The sequence below is a fragment of the Protomyctophum parallelum genome (assembly GCF_964188405.1).
Source record: "Protomyctophum parallelum genome assembly, chromosome: 6".
Classification (NCBI taxonomy): Eukaryota; Metazoa; Chordata; class Actinopteri; order Myctophiformes; family Myctophidae; genus Protomyctophum; species Protomyctophum parallelum.
The window spans coordinates 4,134,632-4,150,472 of record NC_139701.1 but is presented as its reverse complement, the minus strand read 5'-3'; the positions used below and the strand labels follow the sequence as shown (position 1 = coordinate 4,150,472).

General features: G+C 40.1%; 1 long non-coding RNA gene across 1 annotated transcript; it reads left to right on the top strand.

Annotated features, from left to right (window-relative positions):
- Positions 1 to 6,547: 6,547 nt before the first annotated feature.
- On the top strand, positions 6,548 to 11,696 carry LOC310860163. Its single transcript, XR_014569351.1, has 5 exons — positions 6,548 to 6,687; positions 8,126 to 8,230; positions 8,548 to 8,687; positions 11,055 to 11,162; positions 11,543 to 11,696. It is a non-coding gene; the product is annotated as an uncharacterized lncRNA (long non-coding RNA).
- Positions 11,697 to 15,841: the final 4,145 nt, after the last annotated feature.

Genomic DNA, 15,841 nt, shown 5'->3' with positions numbered 1-15,841 from the left:
CCGTTCAGAATGGGTTAAACATGTTATAATTTAGCTATTGAAAAATAGCAGATCTACAAGCTCATAGCGCGCCACCGAGTGGCGCGATACGAGCTTGTAGGATGCATGGAACCACGCTGCTCGCTCAGAGCGCAGACGTTTAACATAGGGTACTACCATCATGGTGTGAATTCAGGGTAACCGACCGCCTTCTCAGGAATCCCATGACTACGATTTTCAGTACATTGGGGGGATGCTTTCTTAATCATGATTGAATGTGTTGTATAATTTTAGACTTGTTAATTTGTGAGGTTTTACAGTACAATAAGTGGGTTTTTTTTTAATAATTTTGTATTACTTTTTTTCATGGCTAATTTTCTTTTTTATTACAGTGGACTGGTTGAATTATGAGACAAGTAATGTTATATCGTACATTCTAAATTATGTGTCTGTCTGAAGATATTTACATAATTGTTTATAAATATTTTTGCTGCAACTTTCTGATTCTTTCAAAATAAGTACTTGGAAAATATAATATATATATTGTTTAAATATATACACGCAGTATACTGTATGTATGAATGAATGAATGGACCATTTTAAGCGCTTTGAGTAGGCATGTATAGTGCATAGAAAAGCGCTATAAAAATGCAATCCATTATTATTAAGTCGAATAGAACACAGTGTAGGTTGTAGATTTTCAAAGCACATTTAATGTTTAATTCTAGCTGAAAACATACAGATTCATACGTAGAATATACAATGCAAAACGTGACTGCTACCCTTTTACCAATAGATTACGCACCATTATAATTCACCATTTGTCAGCCTTCTGATTGGTCCCTGGCTGACTAACCAGCAGGCTCTTTCCGCCATGTTTATGTTGAATTTGCTAAAACATCATTTTTGGGGAAAAGACTAAAAACAAACATGATATGCCCAGTCACCATGCTGCACCTGTGATGTTCCTTTTTACTGACACCAAGTTTAAAATAAGAATTGTATGCACAGAATATAAATACAAAGCAACTGAAAAACACGTTATTTCAATGGTAGTGGATGGAGGGAAAGGATTTTTGTCCAACCCAAAGGGGTGAATTGTGTAATCTATTAGAGTTAATTTGGGTTCCATCATGGAACCAAATGGACCCGTGACTGTACCCTGCAACAAAGTCTAATGCAGTAGTTCTCAACATTTTCTGCACCACGGCCCACTTAACATAAATCTCAAAAGTATTCCGCCCACCTGTCCACTCTCGGTTGCCGTGTTAAAGGGACACTTCACCCTTTTTGCAAAAACATATATGTTAATGACGTTTAGAAGCTTTAGAACACTTTCCTGTATACTTTATGTATGTAATATGTGGTTTTAGATATTTTAGATTGTAGCAGTGAGCCCGGTGTCTCTGATGTCATGGACACTGGGCTCACTTCCTTCCTGGACTACATGTTGTCTCAGTAAGACAGCTTTTCCCCTATCCACAAGGAGGAGCAGTGCACCAAAAAACTATGGGAATTGTAGTCCAGGAAGGTAGTGAGCCCAGTGTCCATGACATCAGAGACACTGCTCACTGCTACAATCTAAAATAGCTAAAACCACATATTACACACATAAAGACCCCCAGGAAAGTGTTCTAAAGCTTCTAAACATCATTAACATAAATTATTTTGCAAAAAGGGTGAAGTGTCCCTTTAAGCGGTCAGGTGGGTGGGCCGGGGCCTCGCTGCATTTTCAGAGCCTGTTTATTTTCATGGTCAAATTGATGGTGTTCCGTTTATTAAGAGAAGCTGTTAATGCCACCACTTATTATTTCTCAACTCCAGTATTTAAATAATAATAACAAAGATTGATTGATGGTGTTCCGACTAGGATCAATGGAACTAACATAGTATACTGTAACGTATAGTTCCTAATTATTGGTATCACCAAGAAAACACATTTTTCAGTATTTTCAGAAAAATTACATGAGTTTTCTACACATTCTTTTTTTATATCATCATATCTTAGATTTATTTGTGGGCTCATTTGCAATTTCCTCATGGCCCACCAGTGGGTTGGGTTGAGACTCTTGGGTCCTTTTAAACCGTTAGATGTCATGCCTATAGATTGGGATGTAGTCCTTCTGGATTTCTGGGATGGACACTTTGTTTCTGGCGGCGAAGCTGCGGCTGACTTCCCTGAAGGTCTTGTTCTTGGTCTCCGGGAGGACAATGTAAATGTAGATCGCACACAGCGAGCACACGCCCACGAACGCCAGGAACACGTAGGTCTGCAATACTTCCTACACACGTCACATAATTAAATTTATGCATTGGTCAGACATTTGTTTCAATCAGTTCAGAGATAAACCAAAAATCGTGTGCTGTCCTCTAATTACTGCGATTCTTTATATTTTCTTTTTTCTATATTCAAAAGCTTATTCGAAAAAAACTTTTAAATAAAGCCATGGTCATATTAACAGTAATATTGATTGATGAACAATAATCCATCCATCCTCCAGACTTCCCTTTCCTGAGCATCATTAGCCACTTCCTTCCAAGACGTTCCCAGGCCAGTGTGGAGATATCCCCCCCACCGGAGGCATCCGTGCTATAGATGCCCTTAAACCAAGATGGCTCCTCTTCAAGTGAAGGAGCAGCGGCTCTACTCCGTGTCTCTGCTATAGATGCCCTAACCAAGCTGGCTCCTCTTCAAGTGAAGGAGCAGCGGCTCTACTCTGTGTCTCTATAGATGCCCTAACCAAGCTGGCTCCTCTTCAAGTGAAGGAGCAGCGGCTCTACTCTGTGTCTCTATAGATGCCCTAACCAAGCTGGCTCCTCTTCAAGTGAAGGAGCAGCGGCTCTACTCTGTGTCTCTATAGATGCCCTAACCAAGCTGGCTCCTCTTCAAGTGAAGGAGCAGCGGCTCTACTCTGTGTCTCTATAGATGCCCTAACCAAGCTGGCTCCTCTTCAAGTGAAGGAGCAGCGGCTCTACTCCGTGTCTCTAACCAAGCTGGCTCCTCTTCAAGTGAAGGAGCAGCGGCTCTACTCCGTGTCTCTCGCAGGTGACTGAACTTCTCACCCTATCTCTATAGTCCGGCATCCGATGTGGACGGCCAAAAACGGCCATAGCAGTCATCACAAATGTGATGAGGTACGTCAGCACATTTTGGTGTGTCTATGTGGCTATGGCCGTTTTTAGCCCAAGGAGTGTTTTTTTAGTGCAAAACTAATGCTTGGAATGGATTCAGAATCATGAAAACCCCCTAGTTTGACACGTCACATGTTACTTATAAAAGCATAAGGAAAGTTTGACATTATTGCCTTATACAGGATGTTAATGAAAGGGTCACAAGAAACCCCTATTAAACAAAATGGTTAATACGTTTAGGGATAAGGTGTGTGTGTGTGTGTGTGTGTGTGTGTGTGTGTGTGTGTGTCAGTCAAAAGGAAGAGGGTACAGTACCCCATTATGTTATACCAGAGGTGGGCAACTGGCGGCCCGGGGGCCACATGCGCCCCCCGCATTCACTTAATGCGGCCCGAATGTTAATATCAGAATACTGATTGATTTCAGCTGTTACAATTCCAAAACCCGCTTTAATTACTTCATGACTAGTATTAAATGACTAGTACTTAATGACTAGTAACATGTTATTTTCTTTTTGTGTCCAATGAAGTTATGTTAACAGTTCACAAAGATAACATAACTGTAACTAAATGCATTTGAAATTCAATAAAAACTAGGTTACTTTTCAGGATTCCAAAAAAAAAAATAGCAAAATAAATGTCAGGTTTCCAATTCAAATATAGCAAAAATAGCTGATCTACAAGCTCAAAACGCGTCGCATTGCGACGCGTTTTGAGCTTGTAGATCGGCTATTTTTGCTACGACAGTAATATGCAATGTGGAGTGAGTGTGGAAATATTTGCCCTCGCCATCGTCAAAGTTGCCCCACCCCTGTGTTATACCCTCTAACACACCTCAATGAAAGGAAACACTTGGCCCACTGTGAAGTTACAGATCCACGACACAGTTCCACCAATCATGAAGGCAGCAGGTCGGTAGGATTGTTCAAACAGCTCACCAGTTAAAATGTAAGAAGCCCCAGCTGGAAGAGAAAAGCAAAGATATCCGACAATAGTGCAATAGACTGGCTGGATAGAAAAACAATGACAATATGAGGGCAAATAAATAACCAAGTCATAGACTGAAATAATAAGACAATTTACCAATCATCTACTACAGACTACTGTGAGCATATGGAAATATATTCCACTTGGCCCTGTTCACAACTCATCTGGTCTCATGAACTCTTAATAGAATAGTGGGTAATGTAATTGTAAGAATTTAGCTTTCTATCCATATAAAGACAGGATTATGGTGAGTGATTATCATTACCTGGGCCGAGACAGAAGGCAACAATAACAAGCAGAATGGAGCCAAAACTGAGGTAGGGAATCCATGGTGCTTTGTGCTGTTGGAAACCCATTCAAAATGATAGTCAGTACCCAATTTTACCAATATTTGCTAAATTAGGGCAGCACTTATTTCAATGAAATTATACTGCAGCAAGGGAAAGTAATAAAATTCCATAAAAAGTTAAAAATACAACTTAATAGGGCAATTAGAGAGAAGCCATAGGCTTTTGTAATGTAATAGTTTCAGGTTTTAGTCTTTACTGGGACTCGGAGAGTAATATTTAGGTAGCAGTGCTGTCAACAATAGGACAGAGTTCCTAGAGTCAGTAGTGTGGCCCATTTTAATTGATTTAACTAATCTTGTGTGTATTGTGTAGCCATAATTGAGCTTACTTGGATATTGAGGAACAATGTTAGAAGAGAGAGGCTTACGGCCATTCCAACATAACCAAGGACGAATAGACGCCTTCTTCCATAGCGTTCAATAGCAAGTCCCTGCGGAGGAAGCAAACGCATTATAAAATATGATGATTATATGGTGTCAAATGCAAATGTTTAAAAGCAGAATCTGTGGTGACCTTGGAATACACAGACATCCAAAATCCTTAGGTTGTCAAGAAACTAATATGCGAAATAATAATAGCTGTGCGTTTTGCCCCAGCCCTGTCAAAACATTTCACACTTTAGGGTTCCAAGTGATACGGAAAATGGAAAAAGAGAGGAAAACTGAATATATTATATATATAATATATGACATTATATATAATATATTATAACGGTTACACTATAAGGTGAAATGCCACCAGACTTGGCTAAAGTGTTTGCAATTATATGAATATTTTTATTCCAGAACTTGGGCAACTTTAGCCTCGGTAGTTTTATTTTCGTTCGCATTTGGCAGGGCAACCTAGCGCTGTGCATAGTTTAGTCACTAATGCTGGGAAGTGAAATAACATATTACCGTTTTGAAAATTAATTATTAACCTTGATCTTTTACCACCAAATTCATATATACAAATATGTTCCATGGTCTTGTGTGGATTTGATGATCATACAGTGTATTATTGAGTGAGTCACTGCGGACTGAGTCTAACTGTCAGGTTATAGGCTACTAGCATATACCTTGATTTAAAAATAAAATTAACTATATTAAGTAAACTTGAAAAAGAGGGAAAAGATTGCATTAGTAGCTTACACACACACATACAGAATGTAGCTCAGTGTTTTATGAAATCTATACTCACTGTGAATATGGAAACGATAACTTCAGTGCCTCCTAAACTGAGCGTGATGTATGGGATTATATGATCCTCAATACCTGCCTCATCCAAGATCCCGTCAGTGTAATAAAACAGCTGTGATAAACCATGAACGACAACAAAAACATGGCATGACATCACATGTTTAGGCGATAGGAAGCATGTAATGATGTGTATTGTAATGTGTTACATCATGCAATTGGTTATAATCTGACACATACCCTATAGCTAAACATCCATTGTGAGAATACATTGTCATCTTGCCTAAACTTATGGCAGCGGTGGCCGAACGGTTTGCGGAGCGGTCTTGATATCGGAAGCTCGCTATAGTTCGTATCCCCGGACCGGCACGTTAAAATTACCACCGCTGAAGTGCCCTTGAGCAAGGCATTGAACCCCTACCATGAAATGTTCTATGAGCAGGGCCTGGCTGTAAACAAGTTCTTGAGCTTAGTCCAGTTACCCTGGGTAAATATAGTACCTTTGCTTTGCTTTTACCTGGTATCATGTCATGAAGTAATGCGTATTATTTGTATCTTACATTATTGTATCTTCTGAAGAAAAACATAATCCTAAAGGGGGATTTGTTAATACAGCATCACAAGCATTTTAACCACTTTATCCATTTATACGTTGGCTATTAAAAAATATCAGATCTACAAGCTCACAGCGAGCTTTGAACATTATTATTTTCTTATCTTGAAAGTATTGGGAAATTTTGAATAATGTATGTATTTATTTAATTGTTTTCTCAAATCCTCTCTTCCGGCCGGGCGTCCCTGCATGGCACAAGACATTTTCAGACGGATCAATTTGGGGCTCGATCCTGGGCATGAAAAGAGAGAAGTGACGTACAGCATTGAAACCACAGAGCTGGTAACAGGCCATGGTGATGATCACAGTGATGAACTGCCAGCGCACCGCTGGGTTCCTGACCAGACTCAGGGCAGAGATGGACCGCGTGTTGCTCTGGGCCCGGCACTCTGCCCACACCTCCTCCATCTCCTGGGACACGTCCTGCTTGCCCAATAACCTCCTGAATGCTGGTATACGGAAACATTGTTTTTTGTTTTTTTTACTTGTGTTCCACATCAGCCAGAGTCCACACGCTGTGTGTGTGTGTGTGTGTGTGTGTGTGTGTGTGTGTGTGTGTGTGTGTGTGTGTGTGTGTGTGTGTGTGTGTGTGTGTGTGTGTGTGTGTGTGTGTGTGTGTGTGTGTGTGTGTGTGTGTGTGTGTGTGTGTGTGTGTGTGTGTGTGACTGTGTGTGTGTGTGTGTGTGACTGTGTGTGTGTGTGTGTGTGTGTGTGTGTGTGTGTGTGTGTGTGTGTGTGTGTGTGTGTGTGTGTGTGGAATGCACTTCCCATTGCAGTCAGAACTGCAGCATCACTCCCAATCTTCCGCCGTAGCCTGAAAACCCACCTTTTCAGACTCCATCATGGCCCATAGCACTTACCCTAACCCCTTAGATAGCATTTCTGTTGACTTAGATAGCATTTGACACAGACTTATAGCATGTTATGTAGACAGCACTATAATTGTATTGTATATAGTCATAGCACACCATAGTACATATGTATAGCATAGTAGTAAATATGTATAGTGTATGTATAGTTTCATAGATATTCCACTGTTACTTTCTTAGCTTACGCATGTTTCATGATAAATGCTTTTATGTGATGTATTCCCATGCTTTTGTTCTTGCTTAAATGTAAATCGCTCTGGATTAAGAGCGTCTGCTAAATGTGTAAATTGTGTGTGTGTGTGTGTGTGTGTGTGTGTGTGTGTGTGTGTGTGTGTGTGTGTGTGTGTGTGTGTGTGTGTGTGTGTGTGTGTGTGTGTGTGTGTGTGTGTGTGTGTGTGTGCGTGTGCGTGTGCGTGTGCGTGCGTGCGTGTGTACCTATTTCTGCACCAACTTCATCGTTCTTCTCTATCAACAGGTAGCGTGGGCTCTCTGGCAGATGTGGAAGCACACACAGCTGTAGCACTGAAGGAAGTGCAATAAAAGCAAATAGGAAGTTCCACCTGGATTCCTATGAAAAAAACAACAACACAGCATAAACATTTTGAACTAATTTACGCTGGTTCATTGTGCATTTTATAGCATGCAACACTTACCGTAGCACTTGCACTAGCCTCAATGACCTTACCGGCGTATGCTATGCATGGGCTACATTTATGTAATTTAGATTATGTAGACATAGCACTCTAGTGTATACTCATAGTTTCATTGTACAGATAATCTACTGTTAGACAGATGTTAGGTTCTTATAGATTGCTTATGATCCTTCATGACAATGTTTATGTTTTTGATGTATTACCATGTGTTGTTCTTGCTTACTGTAAATCGCTCTGGATTAAGAGTGTCTGCTAAATGCCTAAATTGTACCAGTATATGCCTCAAAGGTTTAGCAACCATAGACCCCAGCCCACTCCACTGAGTGAACTGCTTGATTCAGTCTGAAGACACTGACCTGGCCAAATAGCTGAGGAAGCCCCAACACCTGCCCCACCAGTATACCAGAGTTAACCAAGATGGCATTCATCTGGCAAATTGATCCTCTGATATGGACCGGGGAAATCTCTGCCAGGTACATGGACACGGAATTAAGAGAAATACCTAGAAAAGAAATTGCAAGTCATGCTTAGAAATGACAAAGGCCATACATGTATATAAAATCTTGTTGGTTGTGATTATTGAAGAAACATCATGATTATGCAAGTTGAGGATTCTAAGAAGCGCGTATAATTTGCTAATGAATCCACCTCTTGGGACAATCGGAACAACTTTGTACTGTTTACATTTCTGCCATTCAACGTGTGTTTCTTCTGAGAAATTGATACCAAATTATGGTTGTGATTTGTTCAACTTGGTAAATGATGTTGATTCATATTTGTAACCTTACAGGTAAAATCCCATTGAGAATGAAATCTATTTTAGAAGAAAAAAAAAAACACTCACCCGAGTTCACTCCGATGATGATCCGCCCAATGATGATCATCTCAAATGAGTCGGCCTTCTCCCCCAGCGACATCATCAGACAGCCAGTGAGTGCAAAGCTGTTGTTCAAAAGCAAGGTGCCTTTCCTAATGTGAAGAATGATAAGGGACCTTAAAGGGACACTTCACCCTTTTAGCAAAAAAATATATGTTAATGACGTTTAGAAGCTTTAGAAAACTTTCCTGGGGGTCTTTATGTGTGTAATCTGTGGTTTTAGATATTTTAGATTGTAGCAGTGAGCCCAGTGTCTCTGATGTCATGGACACTGGTCTCACTACCTTCCTGGACTACATGTTGTCTCAGTAAGACAGCTCTCCCCCCTATCCACAAGGAGGAGCAGTGCACCAAAGAATGGTGGGAATTGTAGTCCAGGAAGGTAGTGAGACCAGTGTCCATGACATCAGAGACACTGTGCTCACTGCTACAATCTAGAATATCTAAAACCACATATTACACACATAAAGACCCCCAGGAAAGTGTTCTAAAGCTTCTAAACGTCATTAACATATATTTTTTTGCAAAAAGGGTGAAGTGTCCCTTTAATAGACATGGCTAAAGAGAGCAAGTGAGAGACAGAATTTTGTTCACAGACAGACAACAAAGACAGGCAAAATGCAATGCCATACACATACATGTATGCAGACATGTGTAATGAGAGGTAATGTACAGAATTAATTTGAAGGATATTATTCCAGCCATGATTCAAATCCTTGATCCATTCTTTATTTTCTAACTCTGGAATCATTTGAATACTTATTGATCCACCACAAAGTCATGGGTGATGTATTTACAGTACGTCGACTCATACAGGCCTTTTTACACTGTTTATTTACAGCCACAGAATGTTAACTGTAACTGTCAACAGTAAATGCTGTCAAAAGAGTGACAGTTGGCCCAGGCGGTGGCGTAACCGTCTGGGCACCCGACTGGTGATCCAGTCGCAGTGTGCCGCGGGTTCGACTCCCGAGCCCGACACGGCCTTTACTGCATGTCTTCCCCCATCTCTCTCCCGTTTCCTGTCAGCCTACTGTCTGTCCCTTCAAAAAACTAATAAAAGGCGTAAGCCGCAAAAAAAAAAAAAAAAGTGACAGTTTCTAAGTCTTGTTCAAAACTGCCAGATCTTTCCTTTTACAGATTTCAATCTGGCACACCTGTCATAGGCTAACATTTTCAAGAATAGCATTTTTTTTATTTTGCTAAGTTGTGAACTTGTAGATAGGCTATTTTCACATTGTCTTCTCACATGACACCGTTGCACGATGAAGTATAAATTAGAGCTTAAGTGGTTACCACTAAACTCACTAAAAGGGGCTCAGCTAGCTTTGTGCCCACCTCCATCAGACTATTGAACACCTAGGCTGAAACCCCCCCCCCCCCTTCTCGTTGGAATCCCCAACAAACAACCCCCCCCCCCCCCTTTCCACCTGATGGACTATAGTGAACGCATAGGTTGCATACAGTAAATATTTAGATTTTTAATTATTAGTACTTATAGAATAGATTTTAATATATTATGCTTTTAAGTAGTTCCTCTTAAAAAGTCGTTTTTATGATCTTTTATATAGTAACTGTGTTTGTGTGTACTCTGATCTCTGTTGTCTTTACCACTGCACAAAATAAGTTTCCTAAAGGAAAAATAAAGTTCTTTGAAGTTGAAGTACCATACCTCCCAAAGTACTTGACAAGTACCGTGGAAAGAATTGCTCCGCATGCACCGCCGATGCAAAATATGGCGACAGTGATGGACCATATGAAAGTACTTGTTTCTTCTCCAATGGCTTCTCCATATCTCTCCTCCCACGTCCTGTTACAGAACTCCATTACAAACTAGAGAGAGAGAGGGTGAGAGGGGAGTATGAGGAGATCCATTCATTATCCATTTTACATGCTCCACTTTACCAAGTATCTGCTGTTAGTTACTGTATATACCTATAAAGGAGCTGAGAGTTCTGTTTACAATATTTACCTTTTATCATGCATTCATTGCATATAGTAGCCTACAATGCCTTATAAACATAGTAAATAACTATTATAGATGATGTGATCTTCAGGCAAAATATGAAGCATCAAAGACCAAAGTCATTCAGACTGATGTCTTTTCTTTTGTGAACACTTCCTCTCTGATGGGCAGATATTTTAAACATTTAGGCTTATTGTTAGCTTATCATACAGAACGGATAGGGGGAATTATTTCATGGCCGACTCACAGGAGCAGCAGCGTTGACCACGGAGAGATTATATCCATAGAGAAAAGATGAGCCCAGGGCACTGAAGAACGCTGCGCTCACTAGACACAGTGTGACACGTTGCTGTGGGACCAAAACACATGTTAGGATGCGTAGACACTGATTTGACACACACATTACACACAATCGGTCTCTCTCTCTCTCTCTCTCTCTCTCTCTACTATATAGGTGCAAGAGAAGCCAAGGCATTTGGACTACAGTTGAACTGATTTTCTGTATCTGTAGAGACCATTTCACACGTTTCAGACGTGACCTTACAGCACATGCCATGTGCAGGTGATACATGTGACTGGCCGATTGAACGATAATCTTCCAACTTGTTGCAACCATTTGAGATATAATAGCTATTTCCCTATAATTTTATGAAATGGTTAATAATAATAATAATAAATCTGTGCTGTTTACAGTTACACATATTAATTTACGTTCAATCACAGTAATTTCCTGTAGACCAGCTGGGGTCTTGCTTCTGGGTTGTAATCATGTGTTTTTATGTCTTTAGTATTAGTTTTGGTTTACTTTTGATAAACCAAATAATGATGCCTAAAGTTTGCCAGAGCTCAGTTATGCTAAACACATAAATGTGAGCCCAGCAGCCTTTGCTTTATCATCAGCTCTAACGGCTTATGTGGTGTGTTTGCATACCTTGTCGACAGGATAGTATTTATTCGATGAGTTTGCATTGTATTGTTGGCGCTGGGAGACCAGTGGTGTACGCTGTGTGCAGTACGCTGGGGCGAAGCATGGTGCCTCTGAAGAAGAGGACCAGTGATGGATCGACCACTGCAGCATGCTCTCAAGTTCTCCTGACACCAGGTGAGGAGAAAGCGTCCTGAGCTGACAAGTAGAAGACCAGATACTATTAATTAGGCTACTTTTCTTTTCAAAGATACCCCCCCCTCCCCCCCCAAAAAAAATATATATATATTATTTTGCCAATACATTTAGAACTTGGTCAAGCCGAACAATCAATTTGTAATTAGGCCACAGGAAGCATAGATGTTGAACATATCTAGCCTATGTTACTAATACTAATTCCATCGTTATAGACATTTAATGTCTACAGTTAATTCACTCCCTTTTCTTTTTGTTTTCTTTTCCAGCCTGTGTTTAAATCCATACACAGGATAGTGATAACTTTATGACAGAAATGTGTAAAATCACTAAATAAATAAGGCATGCACAAGCACTGGAAAATAAATAACAGAAATCTCAAATCTTAGTTACATTTGAACAAATACAGAGATACTTTCTCAGTCCCCAGTGAGACATTAACAAAGCCCAAAAATCTATAATTACATGCCCACATGACTCGTGTTGCATAGTTATAAGGTTTGTTGTCAATCCTATCCAATATATATAATCTAACGCAGATATGAAATTGTCCATCAACCTTTCCTGGGTCTTCTAGGGAGTCATCTGTTATCTGACTGTCGTCGGTGCTGTCCGTTAGCTGCCTCTCCTCTCGTCCGCTCATCCTTAGTTTTCAGTGTGCTGCAATGAGAAAGAGAGAAACTGGCATTTCTCACACAGAAAAACCTGTTTCTGATGTACAGGATTTGACTGTAGGGACAGTATTCCTGTATAAGCTTTATTAATGTTGCCATCTATTACTGTAATTTCATTTTAAGGCAATAAGCCAAGTGTGCCAAAGTGGGCTAGGAGTTATTTGTTGCATTTCCCAAAAATGTCATTTCATTCTTGTTATAGGCCTCTTGGGCCTATATAACTCAATCTTTGGATGTTCAAAATGATCAATTCTATTCTAAAACAAACTATTTGGTATATTCACAATGCACTCACTCACAAATATAGGATACTTATCAATCAAAATCCTACCTTTTGTTGTATTCCGTGTTCTCAATGGGCATAAGTGAAGAAAATTTGGAGCAGATCTAAGTAAAGTGTGGAGTCTTCTACAGCAGAGGTACATTGATGCTCTGGGCCGTGGGATGCTTCATGGTTCAGAACCTTATTTCCCATGTTCTGAAGTTCACACGCGTGACGACGCGCTGTAATTCCACGGCATGCGGTAAAAGATAATGTCATGGTTTTCAAACATCTTGACCTTTATGTTATCTATCTTACAGACAATAGTCTACTCTACCTATTACATCTCCTTAGGGGTAATTTACCTATATTACAGTATATTATTGTTTATATTATATACTGTAATTGTAACTCCACTTGAATGTTGTTCTATAGGCACTGCAATGCACTGGTGATGTGATCAGATCTTGTTTGTATCAGTTGTTATCTCTGCAGTTTAGTCAATGCTTGTCCCTAACATGTGTACCCTCTAGCACTGCTACCAACACCCACTAGTTGGCCTGACAGTTTCACCAGGAAACTGCAACATAATTGCATCTAATTGCAAACAACAGTTTGCAATTAGTACAGTATGATAATGCTAAAAGGATAACACAATGTTTCCATTGTGGTCCTGTGTAATCAATTCATCAAATTTTGGCCTAATATTATGGCATTCTCTTCTTTTTTTCAGACTTATTTTGGCATTTTATAATTCATTTAGATATGAAAATGTAGAGAGACGTGCAGGAAACCAAGTGCAGGGAGAGATTGAGACATCCTTATGACTCATAAGGAGCATGGTCAGTGAACTGGCTGAGTCAGCAGGACACTTGATATAACATTCCCAGGAAAATATTTTACTGTTTTCAAAACAGTCCAATTCAATTGTTCACTTAAAAATGTAAGGCTTTAGAATTTTAAGGATATACAGCATGGGTCCTCAACTAGAAATGATGAAGGTCCACAAATATTTTTTTGAATAAGACCGAGGTCCGGTCCCATGCGCGGCGTCCATCGGAGAGCGGGGCTCTATGCCCGTTTAGTATGGTCAAGCCAAGCTTATACAAATCAGATCGCCTTCCACCCAACCAATAATGGGGTGCAGAGTGCAGGCCCGGAGTGGAACTCCAAATCAGGCCGGGAGTTATACGCCCTGGCAGGCCACACTGTGCGCACGCATAGCGCGCGCCAGAATTTTGGGGGCCCTTGGGGGACATTTTGGGGGCCTTTGCAGCAATTTCACATGAGAAATGTACCATCTAATGTTATTTATATTATTAACTTTAAAAAAAAATATATATATATATACTTTTTTTTTGGGTGGTCCGGACCGCGGTCCGCCAGTTGAGTACCCCTGATATACAGTATGAATCAATCAACAAATCAGACACAAGCTCAAACACATATGGCCACATTTATGGGAGTAGACAGTGGTGATGGTGATATGAGGGGCCTATGGGGTTTGACTGGTGTATTTGGGCCATTATTCCATTGATGCACTGGAGCCATCTAGAGGTGAAGTTAAGGTTTAACAATAAAATAAAAGTTTTGGGACATTTGTATGCAAGTGATCACCACCCAGTGGTTTTAGGACAGCTAAATGCGGACCACAGTGCAAATATGTCTTATGGTTTATGACTGTTTGTTTTATCTTGCACAGAGATGGGCGGGGTCCGATTTGACCATGGCTGGGCCCGGGGCCATTCAGAGAGCATTTATCATTTACAGGAAACTTGTTGCAACTGCAAGACATTGTTGCGAGCCACCTCTGTGGCTTTCTTGGTGTTCCTCCGACACAGGGACACATTCAAGTAGATCTTCAAACACATTATATTGTCGAAAGTGGGCAAGATGTTACATGCCAGAGCAGATGGACATGTTGACATGACATCTCTTGAGTGTGTGAGAATGACGCACTAATGCACAACAGGTCACACCCAGCTCAGAGTCCAGTTAGTTTGGATTCGCACCAGTTGGGGCTGCTTCACGCATCACCCACAACACACAACTAAATTAATTTAAAAATATTGTCCTCTTGTCATGGTACTTTTTTCTAGCTGTCTTATTTGTCTTGTGGTATATTTGATTGGGTAAATAATAAACATTCTATTCTAATTATATTACTGTAAATGCTATCAACACTACTCGGTCCAAGTCTGATATAGCAATTAGCAATTATTTTATAAAATAGTCAAAAAAGCTATATAACAATTGACTAGTAGATATACACTGTATAGTCAAGTCATACTGTATTGAGTGTGTTCATACATTAACTGGTGTCATACTCTGAATACAACGTTAAGCTCCTTCTATTGTATGTTAAAAGACACAGTGCATTATAACTGTGTCTAATTTGCTCTTGACCTTGATTCTCACCTGTCCATGTGTGTCACTGCTTTGCTGCTATGAAACTTGAATTCCCCACCGGGGATCAATAACGGTTTATCTTATCTTATTAAGGACTACTGTAGCTGGAAGCCTCCTGAGGATGGAAGATTACTATAGCGTGTTATGACAACAAAGAGACTATTGTCTGTGACAGAAACAGGAACGCCCAGCTCCAATGCTAAATTGAGAAACCCCACTGAGGATTATGCTGCCTCAACTTCAACAATTGCTCCAGGTATGGAAAGACGTACACATTCTAGTCTATTTACAACACAGAAGGAAACCTTGAACTGGAAGGTTTTGAACCATGAGCCAAGGTGAGAATCTGGGTGAAAGAAATTGGTGAGTCCCTCTACACTCCTGTGCTTTGGAAAAAAGATTTGGGATTCTAAAACGTTTTACCACTGGTATTAGGGGTTATTACTGGGCGACTCATTGCCATTTCTGTGAGAAAGCATATATACAGTAGGGGACGGTTATGAGTGTACCCTGATTCTTAAAGGACAACTTTAGTTTTTTTCAACCAAGGTCATGTTTTAAGTTGTTATTAGAGAAACTAAAAGATGAGTGTTCATTTTCTTTCATTTGCTGCTTTCTTTCGTTTTGGGGATTTTATCAGTTTCTGACAGGGGGGCGGGGGCATTCGAGCATGGGGCTAAATATGTATTTTTTTACAAAATATTATGGCGATTTGTTTTTTTATTATTACTATAGTCCTAATAAACCCCAAGAAATTACATCTGGCCACAAAAGAT